This window comes from Lolium perenne, chromosome 7, assembly GCF_019359855.2.
Source record: "Lolium perenne isolate Kyuss_39 chromosome 7, Kyuss_2.0, whole genome shotgun sequence".
Taxonomy (NCBI): Eukaryota; Viridiplantae; Streptophyta; class Magnoliopsida; order Poales; family Poaceae; genus Lolium; species Lolium perenne.
The window spans coordinates 239,767,583-239,790,526 of NC_067250.2; the positions used below are offsets into that span (position 1 = coordinate 239,767,583).

The 22,944-nt window shown below is 43.7% G+C and overlaps 3 long non-coding RNA genes across 9 annotated transcripts; all 3 read right to left on the minus strand.

The window, feature by feature from the left end:
• Positions 1-5,952: 5,952 nt before the first annotated feature.
• On the minus strand, positions 5,953-10,850 carry LOC127314061 (uncharacterized). 6 transcript variants are annotated; one of them, XR_011749049.1, is made up of 8 exons: positions 10,787-10,850; positions 10,072-10,331; positions 9,690-9,981; positions 9,448-9,591; positions 9,274-9,336; positions 9,086-9,177; positions 6,827-8,724; positions 5,953-6,747 (listed from the first exon to the last, which is right to left on the minus strand). It is a non-coding gene; the product is annotated as an uncharacterized lncRNA (long non-coding RNA). The 6 variants fall into 6 exon arrangements; XR_011749050.1 differs by having other exon boundaries at positions 6,827-8,505; positions 8,579-8,724; positions 9,690-10,331; XR_011749051.1 differs by having other exon boundaries at positions 6,827-8,312; positions 8,440-8,724; positions 9,690-10,331.
• A 216-nt stretch (positions 10,851-11,066) lies between these two features.
• LOC139833461 (uncharacterized) lies at positions 11,067-12,944 on the minus strand. The gene is made up of 4 exons (XR_011749262.1): positions 12,847-12,944; positions 12,566-12,665; positions 12,412-12,475; positions 11,067-11,227 (listed from the first exon to the last, which is right to left on the minus strand). It is a non-coding gene; the product is annotated as an uncharacterized lncRNA (long non-coding RNA).
• A 662-nt stretch (positions 12,945-13,606) lies between these two features.
• LOC139833300 (uncharacterized) lies at positions 13,607-15,697 on the minus strand. 2 transcript variants are annotated; one of them, XR_011748763.1, is made up of 7 exons: positions 15,664-15,697; positions 15,033-15,461; positions 14,793-14,951; positions 14,396-14,492; positions 14,173-14,283; positions 13,883-13,940; positions 13,624-13,675 (listed from the first exon to the last, which is right to left on the minus strand). It is a non-coding gene; the product is annotated as an uncharacterized lncRNA (long non-coding RNA). The 2 variants fall into 2 exon arrangements; XR_011748762.1 differs by having other exon boundaries at positions 13,607-13,940.
• Positions 15,698-22,944: the final 7,247 nt, after the last annotated feature.

The following is a 22,944-nucleotide window of genomic DNA, read 5'->3' on the forward strand; positions in this document are numbered from 1 at the left end:
GTCGCGATGGTTGAGTTTGATTTGACCGCATGTCGCATGAAAAATAGAGTAGTACAGTAACCTCCCCGATTCTCGCGTGGGCGGAGTTAACAGGGCATGATGGTTCGCTCCTCGTGCTGCCACGTGTTGCTACATATGCAAGTCATGTGGCGATGGAGTAGATCGGATGGCCTTGGATGTCCGCGATAGCATTATAAACGACATGGGAAAGGGTCGTGCGACATCTCCTTCCATTGCCTTGTCGCTGTTCTTCTTCCTCCACATGCTCACCGCCATTGTGCCCAGAGGGTCAAACTTTTGTGTGCTCGCTTAGACCGAGGGAAAGTTTCCAGCTTGCATCCATGGGGAAGACGAAGGGCACCGGCTCCTCCTTAGACACCGTTGTGCTCAAGAAGAAGAAGGACAACGTGTGTGGGGAAATCCAAGTACTCCATCAGGGACCTAAAGACCCTAAGGAAGGCGCAACTCCCCTGCAACGAGGTAACACCATGCCCCGATGCTGGCTGACGGGTGATGTTTGTAGCCTTTCTTTTCCGTGGCCTCTCTATCCCCTCCCAAGAATTTCTTCGTGAGCTCCTTTTTGTTTGTAGACTTAAGCTCAACCAACTCGCGCCCAACACCATCATCCACATTGCATGTTTCATCACTTTGTGTTAGTGCTTCATGGGTGTCCACCCTCACTGGGGCATGTTGAAATGTCTCTACTTTGTTAAGAGGCGGGCAACAAAGGAGAGCGTCTACGCCGTTGACGGCTTCGAGATCTCCATGCGGTCGGATGTCGAGTACTTCGACTTCTAGATCACCGAGTCTGTCCAAGGCTGATTGAAGAATTGGTTCTCAATCCATGGTGAGCCAGGCGCTTCCGAGGAGTTCTGGCACCCCGAGTTTTCGGCTGACGCGGTCGTCACAAAGAAAACATCAGTGAAGGAAATTGAGATCATCTCCACCTTCATTCGGCGTCGAGTCCAGCCGTTGAGGCTAGGGTTCACTCCATGTGGTAGTACGCGGGGGTCGTGGACCCTATGCGAATCCACAAGGACCACCTCTCCAACAACGAGCTAGAGGCTCCTCAACACCTTGCTGGTTGAGGACCCATTTCCGGGTGAGCCCCGGTAGCATCGTACGGATAAGGGAACAAGCTTCCCGAGGTAAAATTTTATATTCAATTTTCTTTGATTGTCGTTGAATCTATTCTGGTGGTCGGCCCAGCCCCTTTGGTTGCAAGGTCACGAGCACCACATTTGTTTTCCACCGTTGCCGGAGGGAAGCGTGGTAAGTGACATAGTTAATAGATAATACTTCATTAGGTTCAAACATCCACATTACAAAAGGCCCACATCTAATTAAACTAAAATGAAAAAATGACCTCTACCATTGGTCAACCTACGTCTACTCCTTGTCGTCTCTGACACGGGCGTTGCCAGAGGGTTCGGCCACGTCAATCGCCACCCTTGCTGCCCTAATGGCACATTGCATGCCAATGTACTGGCAGCGATCAACATTATGCGCGCCCTCTGGACCCGCTCAACCTCCCGGCGAGTCAACTTGATATATATATCGGCCGCCCAGTGGTCCCTTCCCTCTTGCGTGACCTGCTTTGCCTCCGGCGCAGCGGTCTCCTCTGCCTCTCGCACCTAAGAAGCGTGCTCGCCCGCCTCGCCCCAAGCTCATTCCTTTTTCCCTTGCCACAATCCTGCTCTGCGTCATGTGCATTTGCCAGAGACTTGGGTCTGGCGGTGCTTTGGGTCCCGCATAGTGCGCCGCTCCATCCGCCTCCTCCCCCACCTCCTCTTCCTCCTCCTTCTGGAGGCCCCAAGCTAGTGCCACGGCCACCACCTCCGCCATGTGATCCTCCTCCGCTGCGTCACTCGTGCACGTTGAGCATGGTGGCCTAGCGCGCCACCGACTCAACGTCACCATGGCCTCCTCGTGGCAGATCTCGCGTAGGGCCGATGCGACAACCTCCTTCGCCACCGCTTCCACGGCCTCCTTGTCCACGACAACATGAATCTCGTGCAACGCGACATTGGACGCCTCGCACGCCGTCGCCTCGACCACCTCCTCCAGTGCCTGCTGGGCTACCGTGCCTTCTCGCTCGAAGCCACCCACCTCCTCCCCGACGTAGTGCTTGGCTAGAAACGCGGTCTGCGCCTCTATTTCATCCTCGGAGGCCTACGGGAAGTGGGCGCGGCACATTTGCTAGATGGTCGTCCAGTTGGCGATCTTATGGTGAGGCATAAATGGTTGTCGTTTGGTGGCGCTATGTGTGGTGATTGCCGCGCCAGATTGCACATTTTATAGACCGCATGTACTGAAGGTCAAGATGCGTCGGTGCGCTGGGCGCATCCCGTGACTTCAACGTACCACGGCCTATTTTCTGTCCATAGGCCGACCTATTTGTCCAAAACGAACCATTTAAGTCGTTGTTTTAGGTTGCGCCGCTGGAAATGCCTTAATAGAACAAGAAAAAAATCAAGTGACCAGAAAAAGCATGGGTCTCAATGATTCCCCGAACCGTATTGATAGCATCCCACGCCCATGCGTGTAAACATAAAATCCACTCTCATACGTAGTGGGTATACCTGGCCATGGGCAGCCCGGCCCGGCCCGAAATTCCCGGGCCAAGCCCGACCCGACCATGCCTCCGGGCCGGGTCTGGGCCTGATTTTTTGGCCCGATGGTCAGCATGGGCCGGGCCTGGGCCCATTTTTTCAGCCCGACGGTCGGGCCGGGCCGGGCCTGGGCTGAGATTTTCCGCGTCGGGCCTTGGTCGGCCCGGCCCGAGGCCCGGCCCGGCCCGAGGCCCGGCCCGGCCCGAGAAATGCTCAGCTATAGTAGTGGGGCATCCGTCAAGAGAAAAAAAAGAGGAAGCTTTGAGGTTTCTGTGCACTCGTTTGGTGCAAATACTGAAAGCATAATGAAAGCTTCGTTTCTGAATATAACAGAGAATTATGATGTATAAATACGGAAAAGTGTCTTTAGCACATGAGCTCCAGTGCTCCTGGTGCTATAAAATCATATTATTTGAATTCCAAAAAAATTGGAATTAAATACCTCCACATATAAACATTCCGAAGATACAGTAAAAAAATTGGAGAAAAATATATTATATTTTGAGCTATACAAAAAAGACAAATTTCTGACAAATATACGTCCCTATACGTACCCACAAATTTGTTTTTTTCCTGTAGCTCAAAATACAAAGCAACTTCTAGCGAAACTTCTCACGAGTATTCGGAACATATATGTGTATTCATGGAATAAATGTGATGATTTTTTGAAACATAGATACATAATTTTTTTAATATTTCAAAAACTGGGAGCACTGGTGCTCATGTGCACCAAATGCTCACTCGTATAAATACCACCTAGTACCACATAGTGTAGTAGTAGTAGTAGTAGTAGCAGAATATATATATGCGTGTCTCTTGCTCGGTGGTATTCTTATATTTTAGCCCGGCAGGAACAAGCCGATACCAAACTATATAGAGAGCTTTGGCAGTCGGTCGTTTTTTTTATTAGAGGTCAACAAATTAATAAGAACTAGTGAAGAAGCAGTAAGAGAGAATGCACCGATTAGTGGTCCTCTTTTTTTTTGTTCTGCTTTGAGAATGTGAGACATCAGGATTACAGCGAGCTCTCGGTGGATTGGGCCTGGCCGTTACTGAATAAGATTCTGTCCCTCGCAGCGGTGAAGGAGATTGACACCTTGGTGCGTTCAGGTTCAGGAACCGTGTGCTTGCGCGCTAACTGTGTGAAGGAGATTTCAAGAGGATTTCACGTGCGCCAGGATGATCTTTGGTCCGTGATCCCCGTGAACCGGCGAGCTGGCCTTCCGCGCGGGCGGTCGGGGCGACCTCGGCCGCACATGGCACACGGTAGCGTCTGGGCTCTTTTTTTTTTTTTTTGCGCGAAACACAGTACAATTAAAGACGCTCACACATACGCGTAAACACTCACCCCTATGAACGCACGCACGCACACCCTACCCCTATGAGCACCTCCAGGAGACTGCATCGAAGAACTGATCCGACGGGTCTTGAGATTGACGAAGTCACCACAGGCGCCTCGCTGTCGACGGGAACGTCGCCTCCCACTGAAGAATATTCCGCCTTTATGAAACACCAAAGTATCAAATCTAGGATTTGAACTCTGATGGGCTGGGGGTGCCACTGCCCTCCTAACCATCCAACCACAGGTTGATTCTCAGCGTCTGGGCTCTCTGGTCTCCCTGGATGCACGTGTTGACGTGTAGGGTGTGCTGTTGGCTTGACTGCCATGCCACCGTGGCACCGGGTCACCGCATCTTATCTTCCCCTTTCCACAGAAGAACAGAAAGAATGCGTACAGAATTATATATGGAGATATATTTTGTACATGAGGCCCGTTCAACTTTTTTCTTTTGCCAATGTGTATCACAGAAGGCCCGTTCAACTAATGTGTAGCCGATGGACACAAATAACCCAGAGATCCAGTTAAGAAAAAACTTACGGCCTCTTTGGATTGCGGAATTTCGTAGTCCGTAGGACGTTCGTAGAATTCCATTTCTTAGGCACGATGGCACACTAATACTTTCATCGTGTACAATCCTGGTACGATGTTGCTCAGCATTGGAGGCCAAACTAAGAGCACTAGATGACCTGTTGCGCTATCGCGCAAATGGCAGAATCTGTACATGAGTTACTAATTATTATGTGCTTCCAAAGCAAGAAACAGCTAAATCAGTATGCCAATGGATGCTAACATATAGGATGGTAATTTAACAATTAATTTATTTCCGTGCTTAAATCTATATTTTTGGTGATTCTTCATGTCTTTGCCCGCTATACACATATCAAATATGACGCTGCCTCTATGTACAAATATTCACGAACTTTGACATGTTCGGAAAAGGCCAGACACAGGCCAGAAGTGAAGCCATGTGCTACAAATGAACAAAACCAAAGTTCATCATGACATCCAAAGCAATAAAATATTCACATATGATGAGCTCCCAGAAAAACTTGGTAATAATCAGTAAGTGAATACATGGTGATAATCAGAAAAAATAAAACGCAAAGACACTTATAGAAAAATAGCTCATATAGCAGAGGATACTCAATAAGTGAAATAGGTGACCCATTGTGCCCCGGGCCCCGGCGCAAAGGCAAAATCGAGACAACATTATAACCATAAGTTTTATTGGTGTTATATATGTTTGAGATTTACTGGCTTTAAACCATGAGGCTTGTGATAGGTTCCCGTTAGATACCTATAGCATAGATTCCAACATAAATAGATAGAAATATGTACTGCTTCATCTAATATTAATTTGTCATAAGTATATTACAGAATATATGCGCTGGAATTTCAATATATATTCAACCGAAATTTAGTCAAGATCCAGTGACACTGTCCTGAAGTCAGCAACACTGCATAAAACAGTCAGATGAACGGATGAGGTTAAAGCTCCTATGAAACAGTTGAAGCTAAGGTTCAACAATACGATCATGCAGCCAACAACGTTGCATAGAACAATCGCATGATCGGATTGGGTTTAGCATGCATAGACAAACACGTGTGCACCATATGTGGCAAGCAATATGAAGCTTCAAAAGTAGATCGATCTTGGCCATCAGGGTAGAAGGTCTGATGGATTATATTCACATGTTGAGCAAAGGAAGCCTGCAAGGTCATGCATCCAGCCTGCAAAATAGATTTCATCTCAACAAAGAGTAGTTCTTCTGGCCTCTGAGTGCTTGAACCAGATAATACCAAACTGAAAGCATCAACAGTACTATTGGAAAACTGAAACGGGAAGCTCACATAATAAATACAAATGACCCACATCTTCAAAGGGTAGTATATTTTACATATAAACTAATTGTGAAAAGCGTAACTTATTTCATTTTTATCTATGGTTTGTTAATAAAGATGCAAAGGCAAAAGTGAAACGGTATTGCAACCGTCAATTGTAACCATCATTGTATATTACAGAATCAAAGTGGTGGACTTCACATGTACATTCTATGGAAATTTTGCGAACATTGCCCTGCGGGAGACAACATTGCATAATCAGGTCGAAGCTCTTACGAAATGGCTGAATCTCTCGGCCCACTGCTCCACTCACGCAAGTATCTGATTGAAACTTAAATTTATTGCATGACAGAGTCATATTTATGGCATACATTACAACCAGACCGTCTCATCATGTACAAATTCACGAGGCGGTAGCCAACCTGACAAATCACACTGGAGAAACCTCACTTCAACTCTAACTCCATCTTTGAGCCTGGTCTGCCGGTGAACATCACGTTGGACACCGGTGGTGAAAGACGTAAGGAAGCAAGGGGCGGTGGCGATGAAGCTTAGCTTCCTCCGGACATTGAGATTCCTATGTTTTTTCTATGTTAACAGTAACATGCGATCGAGTTCTGTCAGAAGCTCCCGGTGGTGCACTGGCATCAGCTCTGCATGCCGCTGCCCATCGTTCCCCAAGCCCCTCCCATGGTCTTCACTGTCCCCTGCTGAAGTTGTTGTACCGCATCGTTTAATTCCTGCAGATGAAAATAGAAGAACATGACCAAGTTCAGGAGGAGAAACAAAAAAAGCTGCACAACAAATCACGTATTGTGGCCTGAAACCTTCATGGCGACCCATGTTCTACAATCGAGGTCTGGACGTCGTCTACAAGATTCATGGCGGCTCCCAGGAGACAGTGCTCACGACGGCTCCCAGGCGAGCTCTCGGTGACCGCGACAAGCTTTTCTGAGAGCGATATATTATTTTAGTACAAACAAATAATTAAACAGAAGCAAGCGAAAGTAAGGAAACGGCATAGAAATACCAATGCTTGAGCAGAACACATTTCTTTCATGGCCACACAATTGGATACCAACTCACCAAAGATAAGAGAAGTACCGACAATTTTTGATCTACTCGAAACTAAGAAGTAAATAAATAAGAACAAATAGAAGAAGAAAACTCCATAAAAACAAACAGTGGGTGTCCAACAAACCTTTTTCCATGAGCGCAAACTTATCCAAGATAAATAATCATCTTTCACCGATTTACATCTTTTCAATAGCAAGAAGAAATACAACAGAAGCAAGGAAAAGCAAGAAAACTGCGTAGAAATAATGCTTGGCCCGCAAACCTTTACTCCACCAAAATCGGACACCAAAGAAAAACAAAGTAGAGGAAGAAACGAACATCAAGAATGTAACGGTAGGCCACATATGGAGAGCGTAGGCGAAAACAAGGAACAAATTGTTAATTAAAACTGTATCCATGGGTCCGAACTTGCTAAAGCTGAAACAAGGTTTTTGTAAGAACCATGTATTATTCCAAAAGCAAGAACCAACCAGCTAAACAGAAGTAAGTGCAAGGAACCAAACAACAGAGGAGTAACAACGATTGGCCATTAAACTCATTAAAGAGAAACAAGGGTTCCAGAGATATCTACCTTTTTTTCCAAACCAAGCAACGAAAGCAAGTGCAAGGAAGAAAACATCATAGAAGTAACAATCCAAGTGCTTGATAAATAAACTCCAAACCTCTAAATGAGCATTTTTTGGGGATATCAAAGGGACAACTAATAATTTAACTCGGTCAACTTGCACCAAATGGGCATTTTTTTAGTTATATCAAGTCTGAAAATATATTGGTTAGATCAAACTGGCAACGTGGAGCTTCCAGATTCTGGCCTATTAAACCTCTAGATAGTAGCAGCTATCCAAATATCTCTGAACCCCAGAAAAAAACATTAATCTATGAGCAGGCATCGATAAGCAATTAAGAATCTGCTGTTCACCGTCTAACAAAACAGGAAAAACTATTAGCCCCTTGCTTCATATATGAAACAATTGTTGGATTGCATATTAGCAAGGGAGTAGATGCACCGGTACAAATTTTAACCTTTTGGGGTTCAAAAGCAAGAGATGATTTTCGAGTAGGGTGTACAGTAAGATTCTAAAACATATCAACATACAGGAATTCAGGTCATAACACAAGGCATTTTTAATCAGATTTTACTCTGAAACAGATAGCCGGCCGGCTCATGGATTTGCAAAAGCAATCATCCCCACTCTTAGACCCATAGCAACCTTATAACATATACACATATGAGAAAGAAGCACAAACAAACGGACCATAGTGTCATGCATTCACAAGATAGAGAGAAAAAGTCCATATATCATGTGAGGCTTAGCACCTACTCCACAGATCATTCAGCGCATATACACAAGAAAGCGTAAGGGACGCACCTATCCTAGGAGGGCCAGAGAGGCAGTAAGGAACCTTCCAAAGAAGCTGCACTGCACATACACATAGAACTGCAAAACGATCAATATTCGAAGCGAAACAAACATAACACCAAAGTAGAATTAGTAGGCAGCCATTCGAAGCACAAAGAAAGAAAGCATGAATAACGCATGTGAAATAAGACCAACCAGATCGTACAAGCATAAATGAACGTGGAAGAAGTGTAGGAGCCACGTAGACTCGCAGTAAGGAAAATAGAAGATTCTACAAAAATAATTAAGAGTAAGAAGGAAACGAAGCACGAGATAATGCTGCAGAGAAGCAAGGCGAACTCCACCTCAGCCAAGTGCCAGCAGCAGCAGCAAGAAACAACCCAAGAGACATTGAGAAGAAAGGCATAGCAGTAGCAGCAGCTCTATGCACGGCAGTGAGGCGAAGACGCCGAACCTCCACCGCTCCAGCCCGCACCATCCTGGACATGGACTGTAGTATATATGTATATGTCAGATGCAAAAAAGTTGAGAAGAACATAATTGAACTCAAAAATTAATTATTTCCTTTAGTTGAGACTCTCTAGTTCCCATTCATCAGTTGCCATTTTCACAATTGAACTCAGTCAACTATTAGATACTAAAGGGATTGATTGAAAGCATAGGTAAAATATCCCAGTCAGGGATACTGTCTACTGGCTACAACATCTAATGTGGAGACGTTCAAAATAAGACATCTGTATGGTGACCAGTCATTGCAGAGATAAGTACAAAATTAACCAGTACTATATAGAAAGAGTAAACCTGACAGACCATGATATTAAGGATTGCCTATCTTGTACATTTCTACTCACCTTAATTTTCCATCTCACTCTATGGCTAGAGTACCGCCGTATGTCTGCTCACTTTCAGAACAATCACACATTATTGACATAACTCGCTTTGCCTGCTAAACCAAAGCAGAGCAGGAGCTTAGATTTTTTAAGGAGATAAGTGAAAGCGCCAATCTGAACACAATAGAGATCACTGGATCATTCGTTACCTTTCACTTTTTCCCCACGACTTGATTCATTGACAATTTTTCAGCAAGCAGTACACTGCAAGGCTGTCACAACATGGCAACAATATTAATTCTTGAAGGAATAAGAGAATTAAACCGTGGAACAGAACTATCAACCAAACTGAGAATATCAAATAGATAAGAAGATGCATATACCTGCGGAGCTGCTGTAGATGGTGATCGTTGACAAGGAAGCCCAGGTCTGGTAGAGGACACCCGTCCCCATGCTTTGCTGGGATCTGGGTGACCACCACTGCTCGTCGGCGTGGCGTCCTCTCCACCAATGGCTGCTCCATGCAGCTGCAACAGTCCAGGTGAAGAGATGTTGCAGTAGATCATCTTGAAACTTGAAAGAAGGGGAGGAGAACAACGTAGCCGGCGTGGAAAGATTCGCTCACCTTGGCTCACCACTGATTCACATCGCCCGATCCGGCGCTCCGACGCACCAGAGAGGGCGACCACCCTGTGGGTAGAGAGAGAAGACCGCTGGGGCGGCGGCTGACGCGGCCACGGCCTGATGCCCGCGACCGGCGGCTACCATGGCCTCCTGGCGCTCTACGAAGCGGCCCGAGCGAGGCACGAGGCGGTGGCGCCCGCGCTGCCTCCCGACCATGCTTCTCCAACGCTCGGAAGAGGAGCGGCGAGGTCGATGCGCGGTCCAACCTGCCTCCTCTTCACCTCCTGGGCGACCTGAGTTGGGCAAAATGGGAGGAGGAGAGAATGCGGCGGATTGGGGAGGACAGGAGGAAGCGGAGCCAATCGTGGTGTCTAGGTTTTCACCTTAGCCAAGAGAAATGACAGACTCACAGCACGAGCCCTCTTGCCTCAGCCACGCGACCCCACTCAAAGGAGACCCCAAATGTCATAGACTTCTCAGCACAGCGCTAACGTGAACGAGGAAAAGGTAAAATGGACGGTGATCAATCGCTGCGGGAGGCAAAATTTACTGTCCAGCACCGATCGGACGACCAACGAAGGTTTGCCCCTTTGGGTGCTCTGGTTGGCCGAGTAGGCTAGCGCCTTTTAGAGATAGAACAAGCCTGCAAGTAAGAAGGTCAACTTTTAAGCAAATAGAATACTCCCTACATTCCATTGTATGAGTCCAGTGGTACAATATAGGAGCAGCTGCAACCATTATGTGGTAAAACCTGATGCTAGGCAAATATTTCCATATCAAAGTATTATGTGGTAATACAGAGGCATTATATCTTAATAATGGAAGCTTCAGTTATACATAGGTGTTCCAATAAATCTCAAACAAGGAAACAAAACGCATAGTCTGTGGGGTCCTAGAATTGGATCACGAGGTCCTGATAAAACTAATGCTGAAAGAGATGATTTGTTAGCTAAAACAATTGCAGAATAAATGATCAATCACTAACCTAGCAAGCAGAAAAGCAAAGGAAACAAACTTGATGGTACTGGCCTCATGCCGTCAAGGCCAGTGTGCTCGACTTGACACAATGATATAATGGATAAATGTTTCCACCATTACCTATGATCTGAAGTACTGTTCTCAATGGCGTCTGCTTCTCTCAAAGATGTGCTGGCCCTCTTCTATCCACAGAAAAAACAGAGCAACCAACAAGCATTAATAGATGTGCGATCAATTAAACAAACTAAAAAGTTAGACTTCCCAAATGAATTGGAAAATGCGGCTATTTCAGAACAGTTGCCCCTGTTTGAACCTTCTTCTATCCATACAACGTACTATAGTCATGAAAAGAGAATCCAATGGCTGCGAAGACTGAGGTTTAAAGGGGACAAACCTGTTGTCGCCAGCGCCGTGCGGTCCAAAGCTACAGCAGCCGCTCCTTGCTGTTATTCGACTCGCCGTTGGTGCCTAGTGCGGCAATCCAGGGCATTCTGATGCCATATTCCCCTCTTGCTGGCTAGCACATGGCGGTGCGGGGCGCTGCCCATGGCAAGATGACACCTGGAGGAGATGCAATCAGTGTGTATTCAGGGCGCTCACGGTAAAAGACTGTTTTCGCAGTATAGTCTATTGACCATGTTTAGTAGCACAAAAAATCAATTAAAAGTTGCTAGTGCTTGTAATTTCCTGTACTCCCAATTGAACAATAAAATCTTCAGCTGGAAAATCACACATCCTTGACCTCGCTTAATGCAAGCAATTCATCAATTACCACACGCATTAGAAATGGAAGACATAGCTTAAAACATACTGAGTTTAAAACAAGAAACCAATTATCAAAGTGCAGAATCAAAGAAACCAAGTATTAAAGTGCAGAATCAAAGAAAGGATGAGCTGAGTTTCATAGTCATGAAAATTGAACACACACATAGCTTAAGCGGCAAAATGGCTTAGTGAAGATGTGCAATGGAGAATTGTTAATGAAGATGTGCTATTCTTAGACCAGAATATAAAACAATAATATATGCAACAGTGCTTAGAGGAACTGATGATGGCTTAAACCTACTAATTGTAGCTCCAGTGTTCAAGCTCTAGGACACAAATTTTATTTTAGTTTTTTCCCATAGTTTCTATGTTTTAGCCAGCAACACTGAAGCTTTACAAAGATATGGTTTCATATCTCAACTTGTCTTAGGTCGTCATAATATTACTTGCACTTCAAAAAAAGCTCAAACATTTATTTCATCAATTTGGAGTATTACACTACAGCTGCTATACACAACATGAAAACTAATGTAGCCGCTGCCCTGCAGTGTGCCTGGGGACTCTGGTTCAATCAGCCCAGCGCCAGGCTAGAGACGGGTAGGGGATCATGGATTATCACTACATCTTTGCCCGGAATCACCGGCAGGAAATATAATCACACATGAGTTTTACTATTAGCATATGTTCCATTAGAAAATACAGCTCATGTAAATGAAAAAAAACTCTAAAAGCAAAGCATAGTCATTTGTTTGACATCATAATCATGGTCATGCCGATATAAACATGTTCTTTCTCTCTTATCAAGCTAGACCTAAGGCATGAAGAATGTACATGAATGATCATTCATTTGATTTATCGGTTGTCTAGTTATAATCTAAAACTGTATTAGCGGAAAGCCGGGAAGAAACACCATACTATTTATTATCTAAGTACTATTTATTCCTTTCCTAACCAGCTAGCCACAATGGAGAAGTCAGTACCACAACACCCTCTCATGATTCCGGCAGTCAGCTTGTTCTACATTCATTTCAGACAATGTGTGTCCTGTTTGCGAGAAAACATGGTAAGTACTAAGAATTAGTTGCAAGTCAAAACTCTGTTTATTGCCCACATCTTCTGAAGAATCAAGTTTACCTAAATTATTAGCCTCTGTCTCTCTCAGTAAAAAGAATTGAAATATCCCGTTTATCCAAGTCGTCACTCATCTTGGAAATCTCACAACTTCTCAACAGATCTGATACGTGGAAGCAATTTCATAATAGTTAGACCAAACACATCTAATCATTTTTAGAGGAAAATATAACAATATATGTGAAGAACTGAAGATAAATTTAAACAACAACTGAAGACATTTAGGGGTAGAAAGTGCAGTATGCATGGAAATAATTAGGTATGCGAATTGATAGTACTCTTACATCAGATTTTCCATCCAGCTCATAGATCATACTGCCTAAGAAGTACTTGTGGGTCATTATATAAGAAAACTCCTGCAGGTGGTGCTCTGTATTGTTCAAAAACAACGGATATTAATCAAAACATACACCAAAACAACAAATCTAGATACAATTTGAGGAAGAACGGAGGGAAGCAAAGAAGGGAAAAAGGAGCTCTACCTGGATGGATCAATTTTGGTAGTAACATCCAACAATTGAGGGCTCACCAACCAACTAACGAGAACTACAAGAATTGTTTGATTCCCATCATTGTCATAGAAATGCATCTTTATCCCATTTCTACTCTTTGCACTGATTTTTATATCTAGTAGAGTTCCACCTTTGACCATGTCACAAAAATATAATCCGGCCAAGAGCTTGTACAGGTTGTGCGCCGGTGCACAAATATACACCCCACCCAGACAATATTGAGCAATCAATATGAAGAATGAAATAACAAACAGAACCACAAACAAATCATAATTGCCCTGCAGGTGGTGCTCTGTATTGTTCAAAAACAATGGATATTAATCAAAACATACACCAAAACAACAAATCTAGATACAATTTGAGGAAGAACGGAGGGAAGCAAAGAAGGGAAAAAGGAGCTCTACCTGGATGGATCAATTTTGGTAGTAACATCCAACAATTGAGGGCTCACCAACCAACTAACGAGAACTACAAGAATTGTTTGATTCCCATCATTGTCACAGAAATGCATCTTTATCCCATTTCTACTCTTTGCACTGATTTTTATATCTAGTAGAGTTCCACCTTTGACCATGTCACAAAAATATAATCCGGCCAAGAGCTTGTACAGGTTGTGCGCCGGTGCACAAATATACACCCCACCCAGACAATATTGAGCAATCAATATGGAGAATGAAATAACAAACAGAACCACAAACAAATCATAATTGCTGGAGACGGAAATCCAACAAAGAATTAAATAGTAGTGGTTGAGAGAGTTTCTAAACATGAGCTAACACCAGATGAGAAGATAGTAATAGAGGGGTACCTAATTAAGGAAAATCTCACAGTTGATTCACAGCTGCCAGAACACCTCCAAGTACTGCCTGCACCATAGTAATATTATCATCAGCCAAAAGCAATAGTGATGCAAAATTACACATCAGCGATGTGTCAACCAACTGCAATCATTGAATCCATTTGATTTTTGAAAGATATAAATAAAGGGAACATATTAAAATAATATCACATTAATTCATCCATGTAGTCAAGTTTTACACAACATGTATATAAATAACTCACAAACAGGCTTAATTTTTGTTACATAAATCAGCTTACTGAATAGTAGCTTCAGTTGTTGTTCTAGTTCTGGGTCAATCCGAGAAAATCAACTATATGCATAATTGGTGCTCAACTCCATTCTTGGCTATATTCCAATGGAAGTGTGTTCTAGGATGTAGACATTTGAGGATAAACCAAACCGTAAGAAACTCCCTCGTTGTATGCAATTCAATGGATTCACACTCAAAGGGGCAAATTGAAATTTCTAAGAGAAACCTACCTTAATCCATGTCGAACAAACTCCTCGGTGGATCCTTTCTGTTGGTGTAGGCCCATAAACTAATGCACATGTCACATGAGTTCTGGAGGGAGCCATCCTGTAGATGGACATTTAAGCTGTTAGATGTCCCACCCTCAATAGCACACATAAACTGAGATAAGTCACATAGGCCAATATAACCACAAACGACATGACATGAAGTATATGTTTTAGCTTAAGATAACGTCCCCACTCCAAAGTGGATTCATAATGTGAGAATGCAACGAAGTTGTAGTTGAAGAATTTAAGCATCGTGTAGACATCCATTTACCTCACAAAATGAAGAGCTTTACAACCTTAGTGCTGAATCATCTATAATGGGCAATAAATGGAAGACTAATTAAGTACACATACATACTTTGGAGATGATGATATGGAGTAGAATCGTGGATGTAGACGAGGAGCAACCGCTGCAAAGAATACTCCCAATTCCCAAAGGAGTCTTAGCTGAAGGAAATGCGGCCATAACTTCAATAAGGCTCCGCTGGCTAGCTACAATCCATTGAGCATACTCATCCTGAACACAGAAGTGTAACCTTCAGTGAATAATATCTACCAGGTAAAAACACTACAACATAGGTTTTCAAATAGAAGTAACCTTTCCAGCAGGAGAATCCAAAAACATGAGAAGCTAAAGCATTCAAAGCAGCCTGGAGATGAATGTACCATTCAAGGATTCAGAAAATGATCGCGAGCACCTCCAAGTTTTATATTACTACATTATTATCAATGGTGTTTTCAGCCTTTTTACTATTCTCCACTCTACCAGACTTGCAGTAGTCATCATGACCAGCTTCCAACAACACACCTAGAGTAAAAGGTAGAGAGGTTCATCCATTAAATCACACAATTTAATTTCCAAAGAGTGCTAGCCTACACAACTTAATATTCCGTTGTTCCACCGAACCATCTACTCAAAACCTGAACTTTTTCCACGAAGTCAGATCTGCTAGACAGCATTGCTGTGGTAATCAAGCAGAACAACAACGATCAGAGCCCCCAAAAGAATCACCTTTTCGCTCCCTTCCTGTTCCACCAAAGAGAGAGATGCATTATTAGATCGTTCCAAGACTGAAAGGCATTCATCCACCCGCTGCCACCCACAGGCCGTTGCATCACGTTTGATTTCAGAAAATACCATACATGGACTAATGGATGGACACAGTACAATAAAAATCAGCAGTAGTTGCAGATCTAGAGAGAATAGATAGACTCAAACAAGTCCTCACCACGTACATGAGCACCGTGCGTCAGCACCTCCACCAGACCTTGTGTGAGTGCCTCTTCCTCCCTTTCACCACCGGCGCGTCGCCGTCTCCTCGCTCGGGCGCACTCCCTGGTGCTGCAGCGTCCAGCCGCCCCAGTCGTTGCCGGCCATCACCGATGCCGCGTCCAGCCGCCCTCGCTCGGGCGCGCGGTCCCTGCCATCGCTGCGGCTGCGTCCAGGCATCCCCGTCGCTGCTTGCCGCCGCCGCTTTCCAACCGCAGCCGTCGCTCGGTGCATGTTCCCTGCCGCCGGGGATTTTCGCGTCCAGTCGATCCCGGAGAGAGGCAGTGCGGGAAGAGGAGAAGAGGCGGCGCAGCGCCGCCATTCGGGAGGAGGAAGGAGACGGGATTGGAGGAGGAAATGAGAGCCGGGGGTTGGGTAGCGAGGAGGGGCCGATCTAGGGTTTCACCGTGGAGAGGAGAATGAAGGCAACCGAGCGAGTGGGCGTGCCTCCCTCTCATCGTCGGGCCCCGCACGTAGCCGGTTGATACGTCTCCGACGTATCGATAATTTCTTATGTTCCATGCCACATTATTGATGTAATCTACATGTTTTATGCACACTTTATGTCATATTCGTGCATTTTCTGGAACTAACCTATTAACAAGATGCCGAAGTGCCGATTCTTTGTTTCTGCTGTTTTTGGTTTCAGAAATCCTAGTAACGAAATATTCTCGGAATTGGACGAAATCAACGCCCAGGTTCCTATTTTGCCACGAAGCTTCCAGAAGTCCGAAGGAGAGACGAAGAGGGGCCACGAGGGGGCCACACCCTAGGGCGGCGCGGCCCCCCCCCCTTGGCCGCGCGGCCCTGTGGTGTGGGACCCTCGTGCCGCCTCTTGACCTACCCTTCCGCCTACAAATAGCCTCCGTGACGAAACCCCCAGTACCGAGAGCCACGATACGGAAAACCTTACTGAGACGCCGCCGCCGCCGATCCCATCTCGGGGGATCCAGGAGATCGCCTCCGGCACCCTGCCGGAGAGGGGATTCATCTCCCGGAGGACTCTACGCCGCCATGGTCGCCTCCGGAGTGATGTGTGAGTAGTCTACCCCTGGACTATGGGTCCATAGCTGTAGCTAGATGGTTGTCTTCTCCCCATTGTGCTTCATTGTCGGATCTTGTGAGCTGCCTAACATGATCAAGATCATCTATCTGTAATCCTATATGTTGCGTTTGTTGGGATCCGATGAATAGAGAATACTTGTTATGTTGATTATCAAAGTTATATCTATGTGTTGTTTATGATCTTGCATGCTCTCCGTTGCTAGTAGATGCTCTGGCCAAGTAGATGCTTGTAACTCCAAGAGGGAGTATTTATGCTCGATAGTGGGTTCATGCCTGCATTGATACCTGGGACAGTGACAGAAAGTTCTAAGGTTGTGTTGTGCTGTTGCCACTAGGGATAAAACATTGATGCTATGTCTAAGGATGTAGTTGTTGATTACATTACGCACCATACTTAATGCAATTGTCTGTTACTTTGCAACTTAATACTGGAGGGGGTTCGGATGATAACCTGAAGGTGGACTTTTTAGGCATAGATGCAGTTGGATGGCGGTCTATGTACTTTGTCGTAATGCCCAATTAAATCTCACTATACTCATCATGATATGTATGTGCATGGTCATGCCCTCTTTATTTGTCAATTGCCCAACTGTAATTTGTTCACCCAACATGTTGTTTATCTTATGGGAGAGACACCTCTAGTGAACTGTGGACCCCGGTCCAATTCTCTTTACTGAAATACAATCTACTGCAATACTTGTTCTACTGTTTTCTGCAAACAATCATCTTCCACACAATACGGTTAATCCTTTGTTACAGCAAGCCGGTGAGATTGACAACCTCACTGTTTCGTTGGGGCAAAGTACTTTGGTTGTGTCGTGCAGGTTCCACGTTGGCGCCGGAATCCCTGGTGTTGCGCCGCACTACATCCCGCCGCCATCAACCTTCAACGTGCTTCTTGGCTCCTCCTGGTTCGATAAACCTTGGTTTCTTTCTGAGGGAAAACTTGCTGCTGTGCGCATCATACCTTCCTCTTGGGGTTCCCAACGAACGTGTGAGTTACACGCCATCAAGCTCTTTTTCTGGCGAAGTTGCCGGGGAGATCAAGACACGCTGCAAGGGGAGTCTCCACTTCTCAATCTCTTTACTTTGTTTTTGTCTTGCTTAGTTTTATTTACTACTTTGTTTGCTGCACTAAATCAAAATACAAAAAAATTAGTTGCTAGTTTTACTTTATTTGCTATCTTGTTTGCTATATCAAAAACACAAAAAATTAGTTACTTGTTTTACTTTACTTAATATCATGCATGTTTTTATTACACTAGTTTGGCATAATGGACAAGAATGAGCTTCTTATTCTATTTCCTGATTTAAAACATGGATTGTTTGATGCGAAAATTAAAAAACCTATGGAATCTTATTTGCATGCTGGTAGTAATATTAGTATGAATGCTTTGAACACCATTGTTGATAATAATATAGAAAGTTCTAAGCTTGGGGAAGCTGGTTTTCATGATCTTTTTAGTCCCCCAAGCATTGAGGAGAAAATTTTCTTTGATGATACTTTGCCTCCTATTTATGATGATTATAATGATATTGGTCTTTTAGTGCCGCCTACTATGGAGAGTAATTTTTATGATGATAGTACTATGCCTCCTACACTTGATGAGAATAATAATGATAGCTACTTTGTTGAATTTGCTCCTACTACAATTAATAAGAATAACTATGCTTATGTTGGGAGTAGTAATAATTTTATGCATGAGACTCATGATAAGAATGCTTTATGTGATAGTTATATTGTTGAGTTTGCTCATGACACTACTGAAAGTTATTATGAGAGAGGAAAATATGGTTGTAGGAATTTTCATGTTACTAGAACACCTCTCTATGTGCTGAAATTTTTGAAGCTACACTTGTTTTATCTTCCTGATCTTGTCATTTTGCTCTTCATGAATTTATTTGTGTACAAGGTTCCTTTTCATAGGAAGCATGTTAGACTTAAATGTGTTTTGGATTTGCTTCTTGATGCTCTCTTTTGCTTCAAATACTATTTCTTGCAAGTGCATCATTAAAACTGCTGAGCCCATCTTAATGGCTATAAAGAAAGAACTTCTTGGGAGATAACCCATGTGTTATTTTACTACAGTACTTTGTTTTTATTTTGTGTCTTGGAAGTTGTTTACTACTGTAGCAACCTCTCCTTATCTTAGTTTTGTGTTTTGTTGTGCCAAGTAAAGTCTTTGATAGTAAAGTCAATACTAGATTTGGATTACTGCGCAGAAACTGTTTTCTTGCTGTCACGAATCTGGGCCTAATTCTCTGTAGGTAACTCAGAAAATTATGCCAATTTACGTGCGTGATCCTCAGATATGTACGCAACTTTCATTCAATTTGGGCATTTTCATTTGAGCAAGTCTGGTGCCATTTTAAAATTCGTCAATACGAACTGTTCTGTTTTGACAGATTCTGCCTTTTATTTCGCATTGCCTCTTTTGCTATGTTGGATGAATTTCTTTGATCCATTAATGTCCAGTAGCATTATGCAATGTTCAGAAGTGTTAAGAATGATTGTGTCACCTCTGAATATGTTAATTTTTATTGTGCACTAACCCTCTAATGAGTTGTTTCGAGTTTGGTGTGGAGGAAGTTTTCAAGGATCAAGAGAGGAGTATGATGCAACATGATCAAGGAGAGTGAAAGCTCTAAGCTTGGGGATGCCCCGGTGGTTCACCCCTGCATATTCTAAGAAGACTCAAGCGTCTAAGCTTGGGGATGCCCAAGGCATCCCCTTCTTCATCGACAACATTATCAGGTTCCTCCCCTGAAACTATATTTTTATTCCATCACATCTTATGTGCTTTGCTTGGAGCGTCGGTTTGTTTTTGTTTTTTGTTTTGTTTGAATAAAATGGATCCTAGCATTCACTTTATGGGAGAGAGACACGCTCCGCTGTAGCATATGGACAAGTATGTCCTTAGTTTCTACTCATAGTATTCATGGCGAAGTTTCTCCTTCGTTAAATTGTTATATGGTTGGAATTGGAAAATGATACATGTAGTAATTGCTATAAATGTCTTGGGTAATGTGATACTTGGCAATTGTTGTGCTCATGATTAAGCTCTTGCATCATATGCTTTGCACCCATTAATGAAGAAATACATAGAGCATGCTAAAATTTGGTTTGCATATTTGGTTTCTCTAAGGTCTAGATAATTTCTAGTATTGAGTTTGAACAACAAGGAAGACGGTGTAGAGTCTTATAATGTTTTCAATATGTCTTTTATGTGAGTTTTGCTGCACCGGTTCATCCTTGTGTTTGTTTCAAATAAGCCTTGCTAGCCTAAACCTTGTATCGAGAGGGAATACTTCTCATGCATCCAAAATACTTGAGCCAACCACTATGCCATTTGTGTCCACCATACCTACCTACTACATGGTATTTTCCGCCATTCCAAAGTAAATTGCTTGAGTGCTACCTTTAAATTCCATCATTCACCTTACAATATATAGCTCATGGGACAAATAGCTTAAAAACTATTGTGGTATTGAATATGTACTTATGCACTTTATCTCTTATTAAGTTGCTTGTTGTGCGATAACCATGTTCACTGGGGTCGCCATCAACTATTCATTGTTGAATTTCATGTGAGTTGCTATGCATGTTCGTCTTGTCTGAAGTAAGAGAGATCTACCACCTTATGGTTAAGCATGCATATTGTTAGAGAAGAACATTGGGCCGCTAACTAAAGCCATGATCCATGGTGGAAGTTTCAGTTTTGGACATATATCCTCAATCTCAAATGAGAAAATTATTAATTGTTGTTACATGCTTATGCATAAAAGAGGAGTCCATTATCTGTTGTCTATGTTGTCCCGGTATGGATGTCTAAGTTGAAGAATAATCAATAGCGAGAAATCCAATGCGAGCTTTCTCCTTAGACCTTTGTACAGGCGGCATAGAGGTACCCCATTGTGACACTTGGTCAAAACATGTGCATTGTGATGATCCGGTAGTCCAAGCTAATTAGGACAAGGTGCGGGCACTATTAGTACACTATGCATGAGGCTTGCAACTTATAAGATATAATTTACATGATACATATGCTTTATTACTACCATTGACAAAATTGTTTCATGTTTTCAAAATCAAAGCTCTAGCACAAATATAGCAATCGATGCTTTTCCTCTATGAGGACCATTCTTTTACTTTCAATGTTGAGTCAGTTCACCTATTTCTCTCCACCTCAAGAAGCAAACACTTGCGTGAACTGTGCATTGATTCCTACATACTTGCTTATTGCACTTGTTATATTACCCTATGTTGACAATATCCATGAGATATACATGTTACAAGTTGAAAGCAACCGCTGAAACTTAATCTTCTTTTGTGTTGCTTCAATGACCTTACTTTGAATTATTGCTTTATGAGTTAACTCTTATGCAAGACTTATTGATGCTTGTCTTGAAGTGCTATTCATGAAAAGTCTTTGCTATATGATTCACTTGTTTACTCATGTCATATACATTGTTTTGATCGCTGCATTCACTACATATGCTTTACAAATAGTATGATCAAGATTATGATGGCATGTCACTCCAGAAATTATCTGTGTCATCGTTTTACCTGCTCGGGACGAGCAGAACTAAGCTTGGGGATGCTGATACGTCTCCGACGTATCGATAATTTCTTATGTTCCATGCCACATTATTGATGTTATCTACATGTTTTATGCACACTTTATGTCATATTCGTGCATTTTCTGGAACTAACCTATTAACAAGATGCCGAAGTGCCAGTTGCTGTTTTCTGCTGTTTTTGGTTTCAGAAATCCTAGTAACGAAATATTCTCGGAATTGGACGAAATCAACGCCCAGGTTCCTATTTTGCCACGAAGCTTCCAGAAGTCCGAAGGTGAGACGAAGAGGGGCCACGAGGGGGCCACACCCTAGGGCGGCGCGGCCCCCCCCTTGGCCGCGCGGCCCTGTGGTGTGGGGCCCTCGTGCCGCCTCTTGACCTGCCCTTCCGCCTACAAATAGCCTCCGTGACGAAACCCCCAGTACCGAGAGCCACGATACGGAAAACCTTACTGAGACGCCGCCGCCGCCGATCCCATCTCGGGGGATCCAGGAGATCGCCTCCGGCACCCTGCCGGAGAGGGGATTCATCTCCCGGAGGACTCTACGCCGCCATGGTCGCCTCCGGAGTGATGTGTGAGTAGTCTACCCCTGGACTATGGGTCCATAGCTGTAGCTAGATGGTTGTCTTCTCCCCATTGTGCTTCATTGTCGGATCTTGTGAGCTGCCTAACATGATCAAGATCATCTATCTGTAATCCTATATGTTGCGTTTGTTGGGATCCGATGAATAGAAAATACTTGTTATGTTGATTATCAAAGTTATATCTATGTGTTGTTTATGATCTTGCATGCTCTCCGTTGCTAGTAGATGCTCTGGCCAAGTAGATGCTTGTAACTCCAAGAGGGAGTATTTATGCTCGATAGTGGGTTCATGCCTGCATTGACACAGGACGATGTGAGAAAGTTCTAAGGTTGTGTTGTGCTGTTGCCACTAGGGATAAAACATTGATGCTATGTCTAAGGATGTAGTTGTTGATTACATTACGCACCATACTTAATGCAATTGTCTGTTGCTTTGCAACTTAATACTGGAGGGGGTTCGGATGATAACCTGAAGGTGGACTTTTTAGGCATAGATGCAGTTGGATGGCGGTCTATGTACTTTGTCGTAATGCCCAATTAAATCTCACTATACTCATCATGATATGTATGTGCATGGTCATGCCCTCTTTATTTGTCAATTACCCAACTGTAATTTGTTCACCCAACATGCTGTTTATCTTATGGGAGAGACACCTCTAGTGAACTGTGGACCCCGGTCCAATTCTCTTTACTAAAATACAATCTACTGCAATACTTGTTCTACTGTTTTCTGCAAACAATCATCTTCCACACAATACGGTTAATCCTTTGTTACAGCAAGCCGGTGAGATTGACAACCTCACTGTTTCGTTGGGGCAAAGTACTTTGGTTGTGTCGTGCAGGTTCCACGTTGGCGCCGGAATCCCTGGTGTTGCGCCGCACTACATCCCGCCGCCATCAACCTTCAACGTGCTTCTTGGCTCCTCCTGGTTCGATAAACCTTGGTTTCTTTCTGAGGGAAAACTTGCTGCTGTGCGCATCATACCTTCCTCTTGGGGTTCCCAACGAACGT